The sequence below is a fragment of the Schistocerca nitens genome, chromosome 6 (assembly GCF_023898315.1).
Source record: "Schistocerca nitens isolate TAMUIC-IGC-003100 chromosome 6, iqSchNite1.1, whole genome shotgun sequence".
Taxonomy (NCBI): domain Eukaryota; kingdom Metazoa; phylum Arthropoda; class Insecta; order Orthoptera; family Acrididae; genus Schistocerca; species Schistocerca nitens.
In genome coordinates this window covers 683,049,644-683,073,646 of record NC_064619.1, presented here as the reverse complement: position 1 = coordinate 683,073,646, position 24,003 = coordinate 683,049,644, and the positions used below count along the sequence as shown (strand labels likewise).

Here is a 24,003-nt window from a genome sequence, read left to right as displayed (position 1 = left end):
TACCGTCACCTTCGTGAAGCTCCTGTCTCTTTTCTCTCCACCCTGGCCAGGCTCTACAATGTAGTCCTGTCCACCGGTTACTACCCCGACCTGTGGAAAACCTCCCGTATCCTCATGTTCCTCAAACCTGGCAAACCGCCGTCCGCCGTCTCCTCCTACCATCCCATCAGCCTTACCTCGGTCTTCAGCAAGGTCCTGGAATCTATCCTCACCCGCCGCATCCACCAGCATCTTCGCCAGCACCGCCTCCTCCCCGTTACCCAGTGTGGCTTTCGGCCGTCCTTCTCTTCCGACGATCTCCTCCTTCACCTCACTCATCTCCTTTCCGAACAGCTCAATTCCCGTCGCTCCGCAATCTTCCTCTCTCTTGACCTCGAACGCGCATATGACCGCGTATGGCATTCCGGTCTCCTCTTCAAGCTCCAAACCTTCGCCCTTCCCATTAACTACGTTCGTCTGATCGGTTCCTTTCTCTCCCGCCGTCCTTCCCATGTCACCATCCATAACACCGATTCCTACACCTTTTTCCCCTCCGCCGGTGTGCCCCAAGGCTCCGTCCTCTCCCCCCTTCTGTACTTGTTGTACACGGCGGACATGCCGCCGCCGCCACCCCCCGTCCACCTTCTCCAGTTTGCCGATGACACCGCCTTCCTTGCCCTTGCCCCCACCCTGCAACGCTCCCAACACCTTCTCCAATCCCATCTTGACCGGTTCACCGCTTGGTGCAACCAGTGGTTGCTCAAGGTCAATCCTTCCAAAACCCAGGCGATCATTGTAGGCAAAACCACCCCTTCCTTCCGCCTCCTTGATTTCTATCTCACCATTTATGGCCGTCCCATCGCTCTCACCCCCACCCTTAAGTACCTTGGCGTCACCCTCGAGCGTCGCCTCTCCTGGACTCCCCATCTCCAGACAATCCAAGCCAAGGCACGTTCCCGCCTCCGTCTCCTCAAGCTCCTTTCCGGCCGTACGTGGGGTCTGGACCCCTCCACCATCCTCCACACCTATAAGTCCCCCTCCCTGATGATGTCCTCGTCCCCTCCATCTACCCCTCCTATCAACTTTGACCCTGCCCCCCCCTCACTCCTGGTGTCCTTTCCCTTAGGCACCCTCCCTCCTTTCTCTTCCCTTCCCTTCTCTTTCCTTTTCCCCCGTCCCCTCCCTCCACCCCTCTTCTTCCGGGCTTCCCCTCCCCCTTCCTCTCTCCCCCCCTCTTTCCCTTGCCCGTGGCGTCCCTGCTCTCCCCTCTCGCTTTCCCACTCCCCCTCCTCCTCCTCCCCCTCCTCCTCCTCCTCCTCCTCCTCCTCTCTTGGCAGGTCCCCGGACTCGCACACGCATCGTGAACTTTCGCGCGCCGGAGATCGTCGCCCTCGGTTTAGTGTTTGTGCCGTCGTGTCTGTGCATCAGTGTTTTTCGCCGTCCACGCTCCTTCGTTCACGTGCGTCGTCTACCTCGTCAGTGTTTGTGCCCAGTGCCGCCGTTTTTTTCTTGTTGTTTCGTCGAGTGTGAACGGCTTCATGTTTTTTAACTATTGTATCTCCTGTTTTTTAAACGGCCATTCTGTTGCTTGTCTGTCTCCCTTTCTTTTTTATTGTACTGCCTATGGCTGAAGAGCGGAGTACACTGTTCCGCTGCCAGCCCACCTTTGTATGGGGTGTTCAAATTACAATAAAGAAAAAAAAAAACCCGTGCAAAACCAGTCGTGCCCTGAGGAAGGCCTTTGCAATTCGGCCGAAACGTCGGTTTTAGTTTATTATTCTTGTTAGTTTTTAGCAATGACGCGGCATGATACCCAAAAGAATGACACTGGCCGTGGAAGCCTACTTTCTTATACCTTGGGGTTGGCATTTTGTAGAAATACATTTAATTTCTGCCTATTGACCATTGTGTTTTTCAAATGTTCAAATGCGTGTGAAATTTTATGGGACTTAACTGCTAAGGTCATCAGTCCTTAAGCGTACACAGTACTTAACCTAAATTATCCTAAGGACAATCACACAGACCCATGCCCGAGGGAGGACTCGAACCTCCACCGGGACCACGCGCACAGTCCATGACTGCAGCGCCCCCGACCGCTCGGCTAATCCCTTGCGGCTTGTGTTCTTCATCCGGGGCGAACAGCCAGTAATCTTAACATTATTCGAGGGGGGAGGGCAGGGGGGGGGCATTCTTTCCAAGAAATACGGTTAACAGCTGGCAAGAGCATCCTGTTCTTTTTTGTCTATCCGTGACTGATTTCTGGAGACTAGAAACATTATATCACAGCAAGCGTATATATCTCTTGTGTGTACCATCAGCGAAACATTAGAGCAGGCCTGGAAAACCGGTAATACTAAGGGCTGAGGAGAGAGGGTGGGAGGGGAGGTGATTCTAAGATGCTTAGTCTGCATCCACACATCCAGGTAAACACCCGTGCAACTTCTACAACTGTCTGCTGGCGAGCTCTCTTGGGAACTGTTTTTTGTAGTAGTTGAGGTATTACATTGATTTTTCTCAATCCCCAATGCGTATGTTGCATTATGATATGTTGTTTATGAGTGATGGCTTTTTGTTCACGTTCTTCCGAACACTAACATCTCAGCAACTGAACACATTCACCAGCAAATTAATTAATTAATTTAATTAATGTTCAAATAAATACATTGTTCCAATGTACTGCCCAATCCATGTCATGAGATCCGTTTCTTCATGAGAACATTTTTTCCTATTGACCTGCCAATTTTAAGCAGTTGTGTTTATTTGAATTTCATGCAGAAAGGCTGTAGGGTTGGTTTGGTTTCTCTGCCAAAATTTAGTTGATTCTTCCAGTAGAATAATGCACATATAAATAAATTAGCACAATTTCCAAGACAGCACTTTGGAACGTCCCCTTTGAATGAAAAGAATGACAGTGCTGGAAAAACTCTCAAGTTATTTGATTTTCAAACAGCTGAGCAAAACTGAACGTACTCAGACATTTCTCTCTTTACTTATTCTGATCATCACGAAACTGACACGCAATATTTCAGCGCAGCGTAATCTGACAACAATCCTTACAAAATAATGGCCCTGCCTAACAATAACTTATACCTTTCATGAATCAGATGGCTCTGAGCACTATGGGACTTAACATCTGAGGTCATCAGTCCCCTAGAGCATAGAACTACTTTAACTTAATTAACCTAAGGACATCACACACATCCATGCCCGAGGTAGGATTCGAACCTGCGACCGTAGCGGTCACGCGGTTCCAGACTGAAATACCTAGAACCGGTCGGCCACACCGGCCGGCTTTCATGAATCACTTACAAAAATCGTCGTTACTCGAACTACTGCAGTACAGCAAGCGCCAATACTGCCAGCTAAATAAAAGATTGTAACTGCTGAATGCACCAACTACTGATAGGCATACTTAGCAAATGAAAGATTTTGATAGAGAACAAACAATGTATTTGTCTCAACAGTGTTAAAAAGTCATATGTATCAGTTCATGACATCCAGTCTTACAAATTGCCTTTTTCTGACGGACACACGTCCAGATCATCCGCTCTCAAAACTCCGCCATCTCTCTCCCCACATCCACCACTGCTGGCGGCTCACCTCCAACTGCACAAAGCTACGCGCTGTTCACATCCAACTGCCCAACACTACACAAGCGAATATTCCAACAACGAGTCCAACCAACACAGACTGCACACAGCGCAGTCAATGATTTTCATACGTGGCATTACCAACTTAAAAACCTAAACAGCCTACTTACAACTTTACGTACTACTTCTCCAGGAGTTCAGCACTGACAGTAATTTTCCCAGTAATTCAAGAATGAAGGAGAGGACGGAAAGTGGCGGCAGGGAGAGGGAAATGTTTCTGGGGAGAGGAAGTGGAGGATAGGAGAGGAGTGAGTGTTGATGGTGACGTCAGTAATGCCACAGCTACCTCCCATAGCGAGGATGTTGGGGAACCACCCAGGAAGAGCCGTCATCTCAGAAAATTTAAAACTGCGCCAGAACGATCATCGTGGCGCTACTGTCAGGCACATTGTTTATATACTTCGACGTTTTGCAACAGCTGTCTTAAAAACTTCTGTTGCAAAATTCTGTAGGATCTCTCCCTCCCTCCCTCTCTCTCTCTCTCTCTCTCTCTCTCTCTCTCTCACACACACACACACACACACACACACACACATACACACGCGAATTTCTGTCGTTGGCCAGACTGAAATTAGTCCCACGCCAGATCCGGTCCGCGGGCTATCAGTTGTCCAACAGTTCCTCAGTTGTCCAACAGTTCCTCGACTGACACCTCAGTGGCTACGGAAATTTGTGCCAGTTCAGGATTCTGATCTGGATCTCCCACTTACCAGAGTCCATAATGAACTGGGCATCCGAGGAGGTCCCGAACGCACTCAAACGTATATTCAAACATATGAGAATGCCGGCGTTCTAGGCAAATTCAGTTGACTACATCATCCCGGTTTATCAGCCAAGCCGTGGATTCCTGGTGTTGCAATGATTCGACAATATTCCTACTCGTTATGTACAGGCGAAGATTACAAGCACTAAATACTAAACTTATCAAAATGTTGCGACAGCACGAGGCCACTGATGGCCTGTTAACTTGAGAACATTTCATCAACACCACGCGTGTTTTCTTCCCATATTTTTGTTCCGAAGGAACAACTACAGGTCCTTCCGACCGTGACTATCCCCATCAGATGAACGGATACGACAGATGATTGATGATATAGCGACACTCATCAACTAAATTACATAAATGTAATAAATGAGGATGAAATAAATGGTATTCAGAGACATGTATTAATATTATTACCCACTTCTACGGATGTGAGGTGGTGTTTCTTATATTCAATCGTTATAGCTTAGTAGCTAACACTGTTGCTGTAAATTATGTTGAAACTTACTAAGCAAAAATAAGTGACGTGAAAGGGTATATGATTTCCTATGAATACTGAACCCGTATTGTTATGAATATGTCATGGTAAATCTAGAGTATGGTCATATTGATATTCTAAAACGAACCTTATGCTTTTAGCGTGCAGTCGCTTGATGTATAGATCGATCCGAGGATGTCACCAGGATTTATTCAAACATTCACTGTAGCTTTGGTCTTGTTCGTATTCTTCCGAAGAAACAACGAGTGTTTCGCTTGTATGAACGTATTTTGCTTGCGTCATTTTATTTAGTTACGTTGGATTTCTTTTATGCCGATTTATTCCATTCATCTAAAATCAGTTAATTTAATCCCGTCTCTGTAGTAAGGCGACTGATTCAGAGTTTCAAGAATGAATAGATTTTTCGGCTAACTACTAATGCTGCCCGACAAATAATTTTTGATAGAAACACACGGAAGGAGTTACCTTTTCACTGTTTAAAGAAATATTACAGACAGGGAAGGATTTACTGAATGTCCAAAAATTGTGGGAATATATTCTCAGAGTCGAACTTACTATTTGTTCATGTACAAATGAATTATGCAATATGTAAAGTTATTAATTACCAAAAACACTAGAACAATTAGAAATCATTGACACTTCCATTTCAAAGAACTTGAAACCTACATTTAACGAGCAGAATCATAACGGCAGTTCATCAGTTGATTTAATTTGGAAGCTACGAGGTAAAGATGAAATCACTTAAGAAACGATGACTGGAAATAGTAACAGTGATGCAACACTCAGACATGCTGAGCCCAGTTGCAAGAATACGACCTATTCACAATTAAAGTTCTTTAAAATGAGCAGCTAATGAAATGGAGGCTATGGAAGCGATCTGAACAAAATGACCAGAGTATTTCTTTTGTTTCGGACGTCCTTAGTATATGTTGCGGTGTTGCTTCGAAAGATGCTGGAAAGAATGAGAAGTGCTGGAAGAAGAACAAGAATATTGCGGCTAAGAGACTGTACGGATTGTCTTAATGTATATCCCAGCAATTTTCTTGTGCCGCTTGAAATAAAACTCCAGTATCGATTTTTATAGACAGTAGTCCAAAGAGTAAGAAAGACCGGGTGTTTTGTGTTGTGTATAATCGTGTCATCATGGATGGCTCGCTAGCTGAGGTAACAGGAGACATATCGGATATAGAATTAGTCATTATAATTGGAATTATAGATGGAACCATTGCAGTATTCATGTTAGATAATTTAGTGCGCAACAGCTACCTATATTTCTCGAGTAGCCCGAGGAGTAAAGAAGAAGAAGGTGATGATTGTGAAAGACGAATAGAATAACACTGAAAACAGCAGGTACAAATGTATCACCTTTTTCAAATCCAGCTTCATTTCTTTTAAAGTAGCTTTATTGTCTCCTTTACATGATGATGTCGTGTGACGAGGGCCTCCCGTCGGGTAGACCGCTCGCCTGGTGCAAGTCTTTCGATTTGACGCCACTTCGGCGACTTGCGCGTCGATGGGGATGGAATGATCATGATTAGGACAACTCAACACTCAGTCCCTGAGCGGAGAAAATCTCCGACCCACCCGGGAATCGAACCTGGACGCTTAGGATTGACTCGCGCTGACCACTCAGCTACCGGGGGCGGGGTCCTTTACATTGTAAGACTATATTCTCTGACGCCCCAAACTCCCGTGAATTCCGATAGCGTAATCCAGACGGTTTCTTTACCGTAGCCCGACCCTTCTCAGGACCTGTCAGAAATTTGCCATTGCATTCATAAATAAACAAAACGTAATCCGACCAAACTAGCCTGTAGGCAAATTTCCCGGCATCCTACTGGTATACTAGATACTGTCATTTTTAAATCTACTTACGACGCTATATAAGCCACCATCTTCATATTCCCATACTCTGTTATCTCAGAAATTTTCCCAAGGACCTCTGAATCCTTCCATGACAATAAGTATTGTATATGCAGATACCCCATTATATTTCTGATTGTTTACACGTACTTTGGAAATTTCCATGTATTGCAAGTATGCAGATTCCAACATGACCTTAAAGAAAGGAATTTCCAAGGGAACTGATTGTTGACTGGAATACGCTATTTGAAATCCTATTGTTACGAGGGATAAAATGCTGGGGGCGAAAGGTTCAGATGGTTGAAATGGCTCTCAGCACTATGGGACTTAACTTCTAAGGTCATCAGTCCCCTAGAACTTAGAACTACTTAAACCTAACTAACCTAAGGGTATCACACACATCTCTGCCCGAGGCAGGATTCGAACCTGCGACCGTAGCGGTCGCGCGGTCCCAGACTGTAGTGCCTAGAACCACTCGGCTACCCCGGCCGGTGGGCGAAAGGTTATCTACAACTCTTGCGTTACGAGCAAGCAGTATATGACACCGTAAAGAACTGCAGAAAAAAGTAAAAATTCTAGGAGAACAAATAGACGGTTTCAGGTCTGTTATAAGGTTGCAATTCCGCTGTAGACGCAAAAAAAAAAAAAAAGGAAATGTACGAACGGGATGTGTACAGTCTTGATAAGAGGTTGCAAGGTGAACATCAACACAGTCAGAACAAAGGTAATGGAGTATTATGCATAAGATCATCGATGGTGAGGAAATTAGGCTACGTAATGAGACACTTAACTTTTTGCTACTTTACTGACAAAATAGGTGGTAATGGCAGAAAGAGACACGGTATACAAACGGACTGGTAATAAAGCCAAAGGCTTCTCGTAGGAAGAAAATAATTGTTAGTACCGAAAGTAAATTTAAGCTGTCGGAAGCATTACTGAAGTGACTGTTTTCTCGTGTAGCCTTGTGCGGAGTTGACTCGTCGATGACTAACAGTTCAGGTGAGATGAGAACAGAAGCATTTGAAATGCGGTGCTACACGAGAACGTTGAAAATTAGACAGGTAGGTCGAGTACCTGATGAGTAGCTCCTACGTCGACCTGGCGAGGAAAGAAATTTTTGGCACAGATAAAAAGAAGGGATACTTGGATCGGACACAACCAAAGGGATAGTGAATTCGGTTGTGGAGAGACGTGTGGCGAGTCAGAAATTGTTGAAAAATAACAGGGGTTAACGACACTAAAAGGCTTCACTTTGATACACGTTACGCAGTTCAACAGAGGTAAAGAAACTGTCGTCAAGAGATGAATCAAACCAGTCTGTAGGCTGAAGACCACAAATACGGCAACGCCATGATTGCCGGAACTGCCCTAAAGCAGGCACCTTTAATAGTATCGGCACACGTGATCTATAAAGAGTATTAAAAAATTGCAGAACAGTTCTTCTCCATATGCTTACTCTCACTGTTTTTCCCATAAGTGTCCTCCTCTTTCTAGAACAGAACTGTGTCTCTACAAATTCCGTAGAATGAATCCCTTTCTGCCACATTATCCACTCACGTCACGTCGTAATGTCATCCTTGATTGGCGAGTGAACCGTAATTTTAGAATCTGGCGAGATGTATCTCAGAATACATTGAAAGCCAAATTCGCATATCACGTATTTCCAGCTGCTGATCCTCGACACTGTTTTTCTGTAACGTCCCCCCGCTACGGACACAGTTCTAAATGATTAATTTCGCTCTACTATTTCGCACCAGGAACCCACTCCTATTCCAGCAGCCTCCCTGGAGCCAGACTTGCGCAGGAAACACGCGGTAGCACTTAGCGGAGGCTCGGCTGAGCTCCTGCATGGTCGGTCTGTGTCTCGGCTGTCGAAAATTAATTATGGAGAGCAAAGCGACCAAGTGGGTCAATGAAAACACGAAAAACGTACTTGCTGTTACAGTCGTATGTTGCGCGTGGGCATCGAATAAAACAGTAAAGAACACTCAGTGGCGGAAATACTTAATTCATTGGCTTCCTCTGCTGCGCGAACACTGTGCCCGACAGCTGTGTTGCAGGGTGTCCGCTAACAAAGGAAGCGCTACTACCAGTAATACATTTTAACCAGTGTTCAAGAGCGCACCTCTCTGTCCTGATTACGCATACGTACTTCCTATAGTTGGCAGTTGCTGAAATCGAGTTTTCCCGAGAGCATGTCGTATGAATATTCCACGTTCATCATCCGCTCATTTAGTCGCTAAATTTTTTAGTCGTTTCGTATTCTGTAATTAGCTTCATACCAGATATCCTTTTCCTTCTACTTTCGGCCTGTATTCTCTTGTCAGCAAAGATACTGTAACAAACATCCTGGAACGCCTGTAAAACATCGTCAGGCATCCGGCCAGCTGGTAAAATTAAGACGAGTTTTTAGGCGAGTAATTCTCAGCCGCTAACAAGTGCAACCTGACTGCCATGTTGTCGGTGGCGGAGGTTCGAGTCCTCGGGCACGTAGGATAATTTAGGTTAAGTAGTGTGCAAGCTTAGGGACTGATGACCTTAGCTGTTAAGTCCCATAAGATTTCACACACATTATTTTTGTCGGTGGCTTTGTTGTTGGCTTTGATGTCACTGGTGCTCAATCCAGTGCTAAATAAGGCAACACAGGAAACATTCGCAGCTGCGAGTACGGACAATCATCCATCATCTGTATAAGGCAGGGGTCTCCAAACTACGGCCCGCGGGCCGAAACCGGCCCGCGAGGGCCGGCAAACCGGCCCGCGTTAGCTGGCCGGACGTCCCCGGTATACGGCCCGCCAAATATTTGAGGTGGTACCTATACTCCCAACAATTGAGTTTCGAGGCCTATCGCGACCAATACACCGCGACATTGGCTCTGCTACTCGCTACAAGACTACATAACTAAACTTGTTGTTGCGCCGCTTGAAATAACAATGAGTTGACATACTCTACCTCTGCTACGTCTTGCAGTAATAGTGTTGCGAACACTATAAACTTTGCAGGACGCTTTCGTGAAGAATGTGCAGTGACATACTTTTTTGTCGGTGAAATTCGCCAGAATAAAATACGCCAGAATTTCGGTCAGGTACGCCCACCAATCAATATTATGTAATTAAATAAAAATCGTAGTTCGTTTCAGTGCTAGCTATTCCCACAACTTTAGATTTTTGCGATTTCATCTTTCCTTTAGCCTTACATTACGGTGATCATGGAGTGCTAGGGTGCTTTAATCCCAGTAGGTTCATCTTGGCCCTTATGACTTCGTGAAGGAGTCAATGTGGCCCGCGGACTAAAAAGTTTGGAGACCCCTGGTATAAGGGAATGACGACAATGAAAAGTGACAGGTTTCCCGCTCTGCGAGAGCGGTCAACTTAATTGATTTGTCTATCCGTATACGACTCACGGATGGACCCAAGCTGCCAAGCGGCTTCGTACCTATGTCGCAGCCTGTGATCGTACACACATTATGTAATTCCCATAAAGGAGAGGCCATTTTAACTGGAAGGTGCTGCTTGGTATGGGACGACAAATACGACACTGCAGTGCCTGTCCGAAGGAACACTGCATCGTTTTTCTTAACAACACAGGCACTGCAACATCGTATTTACCCGCCGCGACTTTCAATTAAAATGTCCTCCTCAGTACAGGAATTACTTAATGTGGGTATCTATAAAAGTTGTGTCACCGAAACGACGATATCTGAAAATTTGGGTCTGGGGGTGAGTTGTGCACGGATAACCAAAGCAGTTAAGGTGAGCGCTCGCATTAAGTGGGAATTCCGGGTTTGAGCCCCTGTCAGGCACCTATTTTCATTGTCATTACCTTACACAGCTAATGGATGTTCGTATTCGCAACTGCGAACAAGTTTCCTGTACTTCATAACGGCTGTAGTCGCCGCAGTGCCTGTTTCCTAGGACATGCATGCATGTCCGAAGGAACAATTCATCGTTATTCCTAACACAGGATACTGCAACATCGTAAATAAGGCCACATTTACGTCTTCAGACAGCACGTATTGCTTCATTGATGCTATGGTCGAATACCACGATGTGCTGAGTTGCAAGCCGTGTATTTATTGAGTGTATTTGCCTGGATTCAATCGCTTCATTCATGACACTATCGTAGAAACGGTTCACCGTCGTCATACACTATGTGATCAAAAGTATTCGGACACCTGGCTGAAAATGACTTACAAATTCGTGACGGCCTCCATCGCTAATGGTAAAATTCAGTATGGTGTTGGCCCACCCTTAGCCTTGATGACAGCTTCCACTCTCGCAGGCATACGTTCAGTCAGGTGCTGGAAAGTTTCTTGGGGAATGGCAGCCCATTCTTCACGGAATGTTGCACTGAGGAGAGGTATCGATGTCGGTCGGTGAGGTCTGGTACGAAGCCGGCATTCCAAAACATCCCAAAGGCGTTCAATAGGATTCAGGTGAGCACTCTGTGCAGTCCAGTACATTACATGGATGTTATTGTCGTGTAACCACTCCACCACAGGCTGTGCGTTATGAAAAGGTGCTCGATCGTGTTGAAAGATGCAATCGCAATCCCCGAATTCATTTTTAAATGTGGGAAGGAATAAGGTGCTTCAAACAGAATTGTAGGCCTGCGCCCTGATAGTGTCACGCTAAACAACAAGGGGTGCAAGCCCCCTCCATGAGAAATACGACCACACTATAACACCACCGCCTCCTAATCTTACTGTTGGCACGACACACGCTGGCAGATGACATTAACCAGGCATTCGCTACACCCACACACTGCTATCGGGTCACCACTTTGTGTACCGCGATGTACAACGTTTTTCCACCGTTCAATCGTCCAACGTCTACACTCCTTACACCAAGCACGGTTTCGTGTGGCATTTACCGGCGTGATGTGTGGCTTATGAGCAGCCGCTTGACCATGAAATCCAAATCTCATCTCCCCCCTACTTTCAGAGTACTTGCAATGGACCCTGATGCAATTTGGAATTTCCGTATGATGGGCTGGATAGATGACTGCCTATTACACATTATGACCCTCTTCAACTGTCGGCGGTCTTTATCAGTGAACAGACGAGGTCGACCAGTACGCTTTTGGGCTGTACGTGTTCCTTCACGTTTCCACACTATCACATCGGCAACAGTGGAGCTAGGGATGTTTAGGAGCCGGTCGTTGGGGCCGAGCGGTTCTAGGCGCTACAGTCTGGAACCGACTTACTAACGAAGTCTGCAGCCTTCCAGACCGACAAATACGTCATTCAACTGGTAGAGTTGTCTGCCTCATGATCGAAGATAACAGAAAACTCAGCCTTTGATGCGCAAGTATAATCCCTGCGAAAGGGAACACCTAAGCGAACCTTTTCTATGTTTTTCTTACAGTGTTTTCCGTAAAAAATATTGTTGCACGAAAAAAAATATTACCGCTCTTTGAGTGCGCGCATAGTAATGCAAGACACAGTACATCTTAAAGACACCAGGTGGACGGTTGCCTCCAGCCTGCTGCAGCAAGGTAATGCCCGCGCGGGCAGTATGTGAATACGTTCCCCTGTTGTACGAGTCCAGATGCTGCAGTTACATGAAGTGTTCCCATACATTTTGTGGGACGGCTGCCTCTGCAATTCAGCGATCGTAAACTTCACGCAGTAATCGAACCTAACTCCTCTAAACATGAAGGGTGGGTTTACAGCGGAGCGAACGAGCAGATAACTCGCCGACTTTCACCTGTGCTAACATTTACACTGGAGGGAATAGAACAGCACACGAGCAGAGAAGATGAACGCTGCGTTGTCGTTTTCTGAGGTGAATAATCGTCACACTGTTCACTTAGTGACGTGATGAAAAAACTTCGATAGAATACACTCCTGGTAATTGAAATAAGAACACCGTGAATTCATTGTCCCAGGAAGGGGAAACTTCATTGACACATTCCTGGGGTCAGATACATCACATGATCACAGTGACAGAACCACAGGCACATAGACACAGGCAACAGAGCATGCACAATGTCGGCACTAGTACAGTGTATATCCACCTTTCGCAGCAATGCAGGCTGCTATTCTCCCATGGAGACGATCGTAGAGATGCTGGATGTAGTCCTGTGGAACGGCTTGCCATGCCATTTCCACCTGGCGCCTCAGTTGGACCAGCGTTCGTGCTGGACGTGCAGACTGCGTGAGACGACGCTTCATCCAGTCCCAAACATGCTCAATGGGGGACAGATCCGGAGATCTTGCTGGCCAGGGTAGTTAACTTACACCTTCTAGAGCACGTTGGTTGGCACGGGATACATGCGGACATGCATTGTCCTGTTGGAACAGCAAGTTCCCTTGCCGGTCTAGGAATGGTAGAACGATGGGTTCGATGACGGTTTGGATGTACCGTGCACTATTCAGTGTCCCCTCGACGATCACCAGTGGTGTACGGCCAGTGTAGGAGATCGCTCCCCACACCATGATGCCGGGTGTTGGCCCTGTGTGCCTCGGTCGTATGCAGTCCTGATTGTGGCGCTCACCTGCACGGCGCCAAACACGCATACGACCATCATTGGCACCAAGGCAGAAGCGACTCTCATCGCTGAAGACGACACGTCTCCATTCGTCCCTCCATTCACGCCTGTCGCGACACCACTGGAGGCGGGCTGCACGATGTTGGGGTGTGAGCGGAAGACGGCCTAACGGTGTGCGGGACCGTAGCCCAGCTTCATGGAGACGGTTGCGAATGGTCCTCGCCGATACCCCAGGAGCAACAGTGTCCCTAATTTGCTGGGAAGTGGCGGTGCGGTCCCCTACGGCACTGCGTAGGATCCTACGGTCTTGGCGTGCATCCGTGCGTCGCTGCGGTCCGGTCCCAGGTCGACGGGCACGTGCACCTTCCGCCGACCACTGGCGACAACATCGATGTACTGTGGAGACCTCACGCCCCACGTGTTGAGCAATTCGGCGGTACGTCCACCCGGCCTCCCGCATGCCCACTATACGCCCTCGCTCAAAGTCCGTCAACTGCACATACGGTTCACGTTCACGCTGTCGCGGCATGTTACCAGTGTTAAAGACTGCGATGGAGCTCCGTATGCCACGGCAAACTGGCTGACACTGACGGCGGCGGTGCACAAATGCTGCGCAGCTAGCGCCATTCGACGGCCGACACCGCGGTTCCTGGTGTGTCCGCTGTGCCGTGCGTGTGATCATTGCTTGTACAGCCCTCTCGCAGTGTCCGGAGCAAGTATGGTGGGTCTGACACACCTGTGTCAATGTGTTCTTTTTTCCATTTCCAGGAGTGTATTTGGCGCACTGTTTTTGAAGAAGTAAGCCAAATGTGTTAGGAAACAAGACTAGGTGTCGGAATTTGTACTCAGGCTTTAAGCGCGTGGAAAAAGAGCACATAACACAGAATTGCACAGCCAGATTTCCTCTGCATTGTTTCCAAACTTTGAACATATGTCAGTTGACGCTTCTTGTTGCAATTTAACTCTGCATGTTAGCAAACTGGACTGATTTACGTCATTTAAACACCCACTATATATCAGATAGTTTCTGATGGAAAACTTCAAGGATTTTATATGTAAGGAAGATAATCCAGAATGATAGTTTCACTCTGCAGCGGAGTGTACGCTGATATGAAACTTCGTGGCATATTAAAACTGTGTGCCTGACCGAGACTCGAACTCGGGACCTTTGCCTTTCGCGGGCAAGTGCTCTACCAACTGAGCTACCCAAACACGACTCACGCCCCGTCCTCACAGCCTTACTTCTGCCAGTACCTCGCCTCCTACCTTCCAAATTTTACAGAAGCTCTCCTGCGAACCTTGCAGAACTAGCACTCCTGAAAGAAAGGATATTGCGGAGACATGGCTTAGCCACAGCCTGGGGGATGTTTCCAGAACGAGATTTTTCACTCTGCAGCGGAGTGTGCGCTGATATGAAACTTCCTGGCAGATTAAAACTGTGTGCCGGACCGAGGCAAAGGTCCCGAGTTCGTGTCTGGTGCGGCACACAGTTTTGATGTTCCAGGGAGTTTCAGGAAGGTAATGTTAACAAATGGAAACTTAAATATGCGTACAACCTGCAACATGGGATACTGATAATAAATCTACTGCACAGTTTAGTAGAAGGCAAGTAGCGTGATCACTTTTATTTATCATAAAAAATCTCTAACGTAACAGTGATAAATCAGCCGTCTAATTGTAGCTAGCACGAATATAAGAATCATCAAGTCTTTCATGTACTTTTAATCAGTGCAGCAGACAAATATTCGCAAATGTATACTTTCGAAGAAAGTTAATGTGCTTTCCGTTTTTATTAATAAAAAATAAAAAGTTAGTTCTTATTCGTACCTGATGCATTTTTCTCATCTTTCTTACATCTCCAGTTGGAATCTTTGAGTACTTTCTATTTCTTTTTCTATAACACCTGTATTTTTCTGTCATCAACATTAAATATTACCGCGCGGGGTAGCCGCGCGGTCTTATGGGCCGTCTCACGGTTCGCGCGGCCTACCCCGTCGGAGGTTCGAGTTCTCCCTCGGGCATGAGTGTGTGTGTGTGTTGCCCTTTAGTGTAAGTTAGTTTAAGATTAAGTAGTGTGTAAGACTAGGTTACCGATGACCTGAGCAGTGTCGTCCCACATGAACTTACCACAAATTTCCAATTTTCCATCGACTTTTCTCCATCGCTCGCAAAAAAACATTTCAGAAAAAGTATAAAATACAGCAACAGAACGTTTTCTGCGCTATGGAAGTCAAATTCCTTTAAAGACAGACAACTAGCAGAACTCAGGTGAATGCGAACTGAACACTGCCGATTCCAGTCGAATACCTAGAAAACTGTCGTCTGCCTTCGCTCAGTCTCCTAGCCTTTTTACCTGTACAATCCTAGCTCTGAGAAAACCGTTCCCTCTGGGATTCTTTGCGCAATGGATGGGTGTCGGATTTTAGTTTGTAGAAAAGAAGAATAAATGTTGATGTTGCGAAACGTTTAATTCAGTCTGCCACGGTTATTTTTCAAACTATACGCACAACGCTACCTCTTCTCAAGACTAGCGGCTGTAATTAGCCGACAAGCAGCAGGTAACGGCAACAAGATCACAAACTGTGGCACAGGGACGCAGGGTCAACGCACCTCTTTCCTGTTGCTCGAGAAAAATTATGCAAGAGGTGGACTTGCCAGTCGGAACAAGGCTGGAAGCTCGCGGCAACTCGGCATTTCACACGAGATAAAAATGTTCGTGCACAGGCGCTGATACAGTCAGGAATTCGAAAAACGAGATAAAAAATCACTGCTGACTCAGCAGAAAGGTTCGGGACTCCTCGGAAGTATTGGGAGCGATTCGGCTGGGAGGCTGAGATAAAGCAGAGCTTCATCTCGAAAAAGGCGCTGATGTCATATCATCATAGATGTCAACATCATCGGTTCCTGTGCAACCGAAATAATGACTGTCTGACAAACAGTACTTGACTACTAATAAGTTTATATCTTTCACTTACTGACTAGTCATCCAAGAGTTTTTCTCAATTTTGCTATTTGTAAAAGTAGTTAGAGAGAGAGACTAATCGTTTCCTGGAAAAATTCACTGAAATTCGATACAAGGAAATATAACTCTGAGATCCTTCACCTAGTGATTCTTCTGTTCATGCAGTCTATCATTCTTTCCTTGTAATATCTGTTAACGCAACTCAAATACGTTTCACTCAATGAGTATTACAGAAACTGCTAGCTTTACTCAGTCGAACAGTGGAGAATATGACGTGGTTAGAGGACTGAAGCCCACGAACACAAACCCCTCAATAAGCTGATCTATGTGGATATCATCGTCATAAACACCACACTAAGTGAAGTAGTACATCGTGTAGTTATAAATGATGGGTGAGCCATCTATGAACTGTGTTAAAATAAGTGATGATAATCTAGAATGGGTTTCAATGGATTCAGCCTTTAAATTTGAAAATTTGTGGTAAGGTCTTATGGGACCAAACTGCTGAGGTCATCGGTCCCTAAGCCTATTCACTACTTAATCTAACTTAGACGATAAATAGCTTGGACAAGAAGAGAATAGAAGCTTTCGAAATGTGGTGCTACACAAGAATGCTAAAGATTAGATGAGTAGATCACATAACTAATGAGGTATTGAATAGAATTGGGGAAAAGAGGAGTTTGTGGCACAACTTGACTAGAAGAAGGGATCGGTTGGTAGGTCATGTTCTGAGGCATCAAGGGATCACCAATTTAGTACTGGAGGGCAGTGTGGAGGGTAAAAATGGTAGAGGGACACCAAGAGATGAATACACTAAACAGATTCAGAAGGATGTAGGCAGCAGTACATACTGTGAGACGAAGCAGCTTCCACAGGATAGAGTAGCATGGAGAGCTGCATCAAACCAGTCTCAGGACTGAAGACCACGACAACGACAACCTAATTTAAACTAACTGACTCTAAGGGCAACACACACACCCATGCCCGAGGGAGGATTCGAACCTCCGACGTGGGGGAGCCGCGCGGACCGTGACAAGACGCCATGGACCGCGCGGCTATCCCGCGCGGTCAGCTTTTAAAAGTCCGATATGTATTGGCATTACAGCCAGTCATGATGGGCTTAAAAATGCCAAAAATTTCATGCCACATGTCTGTCAGTTTAAACCAACAAAGGGCATGCCTCGCGATTCTGGTGGGCGTTAAATAAATCATGACACATTGTGTTAATGCAGATATAAGCAAAAGATTGTGTGTGGGACTTTAAAGTGAACTACCAACAGTGATTCCAGATGATAGAGCTGCGCTAGAAATTTATTCAGAGAAAGGTGATAATTGCTACAAGTTATCAATTGTAACCAGCATATAACAGACAGAACCACGTATAGTGTTACTGTGAATAATGACATGTATTAAGCTGTGCAAATATTTCATTTCCCACTGACCTGAATCACCTGGAAATATATCAGGAAAACAGTTGTTATGTGTATTATAATTTGTACAGCAGTCAGTACTGCGAGATCAGATGCTTATAGGAAGGGCAGAAGAGGAACACGAGGGAAAAAGAATTTAAGTGGTTTCACTGCATGTCGTGAAACATTATAAACGTCGGAAGAGTGCATCTTTTATGGTGCTCGTCACAAACAAATAATTTTTCATTTTCCGTTACACTGAAAACCTTTCAAGACTAGCACGTAGCACTGTTGTTTTTCAACAGCATTCTGTTGAAGAATGTGAATGCTATTTGTATTATTTCCATTATGAATAGAAACTGTCGGCACACTCAGTTAACTATTCGCAATTCAAATTAGAAGTGTAATTTCAAAAGTGGAGGATTAGGTCTATGCGCACTGCAAAATGGTTCAAATGGCTCTGAGCACTATGGGACTCAACTGCTGAGGTCATTAGTCCCCTAGAACTTAGAACTAGTTAAACCTAACTAACCTAAGGACATCACAAACATCCATGCCCGAGGCAGGATTCGAACCTGCGACCGTAGCGGTCTTGCGGTTCCAGACTGCAGCGCCTTTAACCGCACGGCCACTTCGGCCGGCTATGCGCACTGCAGTTACAGCGAAGTATATGCGGAGTTTCAGTTACACTGAGGTGCAGATTGTATGGAATGGTTTAGCAAACAGCTGTATCTGATTGCCAAGTGCAGAAAAAATAATTGTTGCAGAACAATAGGATGATTATTAGTAGCAAAGAGAAAGATGCATTTCGAACAGCAGAAGTTTGTCACCTTTTCAGGGAATGTTCCCAAGAAACGGATGTGAAACATGGGGACCACTGCCATTTTACAGGAAGGGCGCGAGAGGGATGGTGTCATAAAATGTAAAGACAATAAAATACGCTGATGCAGCTGGTATCAGAAGAGGAGCTACGCCAGTTGTTGAAGAGTGTTGTGAGAAGCGGTTAGGAATTTGAAATGAAGATAAATATGGGGAAAACAAAAGCGATTAACATAAGCAAGAAGGACCCGTATTCTTAGGCGGAAAGGAACATGGGTCAAATAACATCTATTCTGAACCTGGGAAGTTTCATGACGTGGAACTGAAGGTGTACGGAAGAAACAAGGAGGAGGATATCTATGGGAAAGAGAGTGTGGAGCAATTACTAACAGCTTGAAGAGTTCCCATGGCGATGAGGAAAAGATATGCTAAATGTTGTGCCCAGAGTGTAGTGTTATATAGCAGTGAATCATGAGCAGTTAAAAAATAAGATATTTAGCAAATTTTAAAATGTGGCTATGGAGAAGAAAGCTTAAGGTGAAGGGGAGTGACAGACATGAGTTGAAGAAGTAATGAGGAAAATAGGGAAAGTATACTGGAAATTAATGTAGGTTAATTCTTACAAAGAAGTAAACAGCAACCAGCCACTATTAATACTGCTATTTATTTAGGTAAATACCGCCGTTACCGGGTTCGAACTGGCAAGTTCATCATCAGACGGCTGTTCACATGATTTTCAAGATACACTTTACATTATCGTCCGTTTTCGATTTTTATTATTCCACTGTGGGGAAGTATTTTTGGTGTGTTGTTACCGTCGAAAATTCCGCGCGATTTTGTTACAAAGTTGCAGGATTGTATTTTTCGAATCTTCCTAAGTATATCCAACACCTCCGTAATTTGAACATCACCATCTTTTGCAAAGCACAACACACACACACACACACACACACACACACACACACATACACACCAAAAAGAATTTGCCACATGTGAAGTTACCACAGAGATTGTAGATTTACAAATTGTTTGTGAAGCGTAAATTCCGTACTTACAAAGTCAATTACCAGGAAACATCAGTCCTAGTCTCCTGTGAGTGAGCGGGAAAGAGACGTGGTGGGCTGTCATGTGACAAATCTCTATCAACAATTAAACCTTCACTTCTGTCCGGCAGTACGCTCATTCTTCGTACACTCTTCTTGTGTCAGCGTTTACTCACAGCTGAGTTGCCATTAATGAATGTCCAGCAGTGTCAAATTACTAACCTTTGCAATGTTACTGAGGTCTTTTATCATCATAAGGTGCCACAAGTACACTTCGGTCTTTACATACGGTTAACTGAAGCTGCATAATATATAGCTGGGGACAAGAAAATTTCGCGAAGACGATAACGCGAAAAATAGCGCGAAATTACCAGATTTTAGCAAAATAACGTGAAATCGGAGATTTTTAAGACATATTCCCAAATTTGTAATTCTGAAGTATAAAACTTTCATAAATCTGAGACCGAAAGTTTACTAATACAGATATTTGTAACTGATAATCATCGAGTGTTAAATCTGTGACTCCTAATCTTCTCAAATCCAAGTTTCGTGTAAAATCCTAAGCTTGCAGTTCTTCTCCCGTGTAACGAACATTAATGTGACGACGAAAATAGCACCGAAATTAGCAAAAATAACACATAATTTGGCCAAAAACAAGGATTTTGGCAAAAAAAACAATACGCAATTTGATACTGAATTTTGTAAAATAAAAAACACCAAATTTTACAAATTGAACAACACCAAATTTGGCAAAAAGCCACACCAAATTTGGGAAGTATAACATCGAATTTCACAGAAAATACCAGTAAATTTACAAAAAAACAACGTCGACTTTGGCAAGAGAAGCAATTACGCAAAAATAATGTAGAATTCCGCAAAAAACAACGAATTCTTTTACAAATTAAGATCGAATTCGGCTCAAAATCAACATCGAAATTGGAAAAAGACCGAATTTGGCAAAAATGTAGCAAGGAATTTTCAAAAAAAAAAAAGAAAAACACCCGACATAGCGAAAATGACACCGAAAGTGGAAAAAATAACACCGAATTTCGTATAGCACATAACGCCAATGAAAAGGCATCACAAAATGTACCCAAAAATAACAAAATATTTGGCAAAAGAGTAACACAAAATCTGACAAAAATTAACATCGAATCTGGCAAAAACAGGAGATTTGGTAAGAGAAAGTATCCTAAAGTGGCAAACAAACCTGGCAAAAATAGCACCGATCTTGGCAAGTACAAAGCACCGATTTTTGCAAAAGATAACACCGAATGTGGTCAAAATTAACACAGAGTCCGACCATAAAATATAACAAATTTTTCTTTTCCCTGTATATAGCAGATCATGTTTTCGCGATCATACATATAAGCAAAGGTGATAAACCACAGTATGACCTCATTCACATTGTCAGTATTTCGGGTCGGATATCCAGCCCTGGAAAACGTCCTCACTGCTCCAGTACTCGTTGACAATCGTCGCTTCGTTGAACAGTCAAAGATTGAGACGTAATGCTCCAAATCTTACACCAACGGATACAAATGGTGACGCTCAAATTACTGTTAAAAGGGCCTCTTCAATACAACTAATACTTCAAAAACTACTGTAGTATAAAGATGAGTACCTTAGGTGTTTCCACGTAAAATAGTAGCAGGCATGTAGAAACTATCAGAGCACTAAGCAAAGTGTTAGTGCATGGTGTATGTCAGGCGCTATCAGGTACTGTGGCGAGTTTTGGCATAACCATATTCGTTTAGCTGGCTGAGGCGGGAAGCCGCTAGTTAGTGCAATGAGCTAATTAGACACACAGGTAGAGGAGACACACAAACACGGACTGTTGCATACTCTAGAAAACGTTAAAGCAGTTAGGATGAAGCTTTACATTTTGAGCGTTGAACGTGTAACAATTAATCAACTTTACATAATTAAGGTAATTATTGGCAATTGGAGCATCACTGCTCTGTTTTCACACGCCACTGCAGAAAGTATGAAAAATCATACAAAAACTTACACCTTGCATGCCTATCAAATTTTATAACTACAAAGTTTCCTCTCCATTATTTCAAAATGTCGCAAGGTTCGATTCGTTTGGGCCTCTAGATACATGATTCTCATTTACTGAAAAGCGAGCTGAATGACGAAAATATTAAGATACTTACATTTTAAGTGCATTATGTCAACATTTAAATTTAAAAACAAGTCAGTAGGCACTTAGCTCGAAAATTTATAATAGCACTTTAAAGATATGAAATGATCAGTCTTTTTATTAAACATAGGGGTTCGAAAGGTATAAACAACGTGAAGTCTATGAATCACAGTGAACTTTCTTAACGGTAATGAAGTTCATTTATGTGGTGTGTGTAGGATTTACGAAAATTTATAGATTTTAGGTTTGTAAGGAAAGACTTGAATGTATGATTCTATCTTTTTCTAATTATTAAGTCATATATATACTATCTAAGTTCTGTGTGCAAAGTTGATTTCTCTGTAGAAAGTGACTTTCCTATACGCTGCACAAAATTATTAAATCACAAATAAATATCATTGTTACTTTGTTACATTGTTAGGTTGTTGTTATTATTGTATCTCGTTGTCTCATTAAACCGTAACAATGTTTATATGTAAGATTATTGCTTACTCTTCTTTCTGTGAGTCTACATGTTTTACAGAAGAACAGTCATGGTCCAGAGGCTACTCATGTTTCAGTAACTATTTTGCTTCGATTTTATCCATTAATGAAAACTTAACCCAGAGTCGTGTGCTGTTCATAGTTACTGCCAATATTCAGATAATTATTGGTAAGCGAAAATCATCCTACGTCTGTTCATAGTGTTACAGTAGTCTCCCGTGTGTGGGTGGATATAATGAGAAAATGTCTGCAATATTCTCGCATTACTGCGGAATAATTGGAAATGTGAGATCCTAGCGGCCTGAAGCTGTTGCGAAATGTGCGGGTGGCGTGAGTCTGACGAAACTCGTTTTCTGCAGAGTAAGAACAGAAATGAATTATCTCCGTACACAAAGATATTAAATGCAAAAGGGCAGTTCACGGAATGAAAGGGTTTCCATGAAGTACGTGGAAATTGTCACCTCGGTCTTTTTTTATTTTGGTACTTGCCCTGCTCATATCGTTTCAAGAGAGGAAATGAGTCGGAATATTTAATTTGTGTACACTAAACTTCAAAAGCTCCTAAACAGCGGACAGCTGGAGCACGTCGATAATATGTGAAATGAACATAGTCTGCAAACTACATTGCAGAAATCTTAGCGTTGCGCCCTGATGTCTAAATCCTATTCCTGTCTTAATTACAGAAAAAAGCCGAAGATTTTTTACACACCACCGATACGCATATATTTTCATATGTAGAAGAAAGTATGAAAAGTCGGGGCAAGATATCTTGCTTGGTTCATTTGAACTTTGAGTGTGGAGCTAGCGACATTTCTTCATACCTTTCATGCTATGAGACAATCTTAAGAAATGTCAATCTGTTGATTGTAAGACTCCCCCGACTTTTGTGGTTGACATGAAGTCTACGGATGCACAAAAATTCAACGTTATAGCTTACGGATAAGTCACCTATTATCTGCTTGCTGTGGAAATGAACTAATTAACTATAATCATAACGTGACAGTCTGTACTGGGCGAAAAAGTACTCTGCCAGTGGTGCAACGAGATTTCCGGAAAGTAATCACAGTGATGATTTTAGGGTTTCTAATTTGTGCATAAGGCAACGGGCTTGCCGCAGTGGAAACACCGGTTCCCATCAGATCACCGAAGTTAAGCGCTGTCGGGCATGGCTGGCACTTGGATGGGTCACCATTCAGGCCCCAATGCACTGTTGCCATTTTTCGGGGTGCACTCAGCCTCGTGATGCCAATTGAGGAGCTACTCGACCGAATAGTAGCGGCTCCAGTCACAGAAAACCATCATAACGAGCGGGAGAGCGGTGTGCTGACCACACGACCCTCCTATCCTTATCCTCAGCTGAGGATGACACGGCGGTCGGATGGTCCCGATGGGCCACTTGTGGCCTGAAGACGGAGTGCGAATTTGTGCGTAAGGGCGCAATTGTTAGCACACTGGACTCGCATTCGGGAGGACGACGGTGAAAAGTCGCGTCCTGCTATCCCGATTTAGATCTTCCGTGATTTCCCTAAATCGCTTTTGGCAAATGCCGGGACGGTTCCTTTGTATGGGTACGGTCATCTTCCTTCCCCAACCTTCCTTAATCTGACGGGACCGATGTCCTCGCTGTTTCGTCCATTCTCTCGACTGAACCACCCAACATAAGCCTAGCTAAGGTAAATGCTAGTCATATCTATTGAAATAAATCTAAGGAAATATAAATTATTCTAGAATCAGCTAGCTTACGAAACCATATTTCGACCGATTTTTGAGCACTGTTGTCAGGCTGGCACCCTAAAAAGGTAAGACTAATGAAGAAGATACAAGTTCCTCAGCAGAGAGAAGACTATCACCGAAATGTTTACCAACTCAAGTGGTAGTCGTTACGAGAGAAAAGT

The 24,003-nt window shown here is 44.2% G+C and overlaps 1 pseudogene; it reads left to right on the top strand.

Annotated features, from left to right (window-relative positions):
• Positions 1-23,206: 23,206 nt before the first annotated feature.
• On the top strand, positions 23,207-23,324 carry LOC126191781 (5S ribosomal RNA; annotated as a pseudogene).
• The last annotated feature ends 679 nt before the right edge of the window (positions 23,325-24,003 follow it).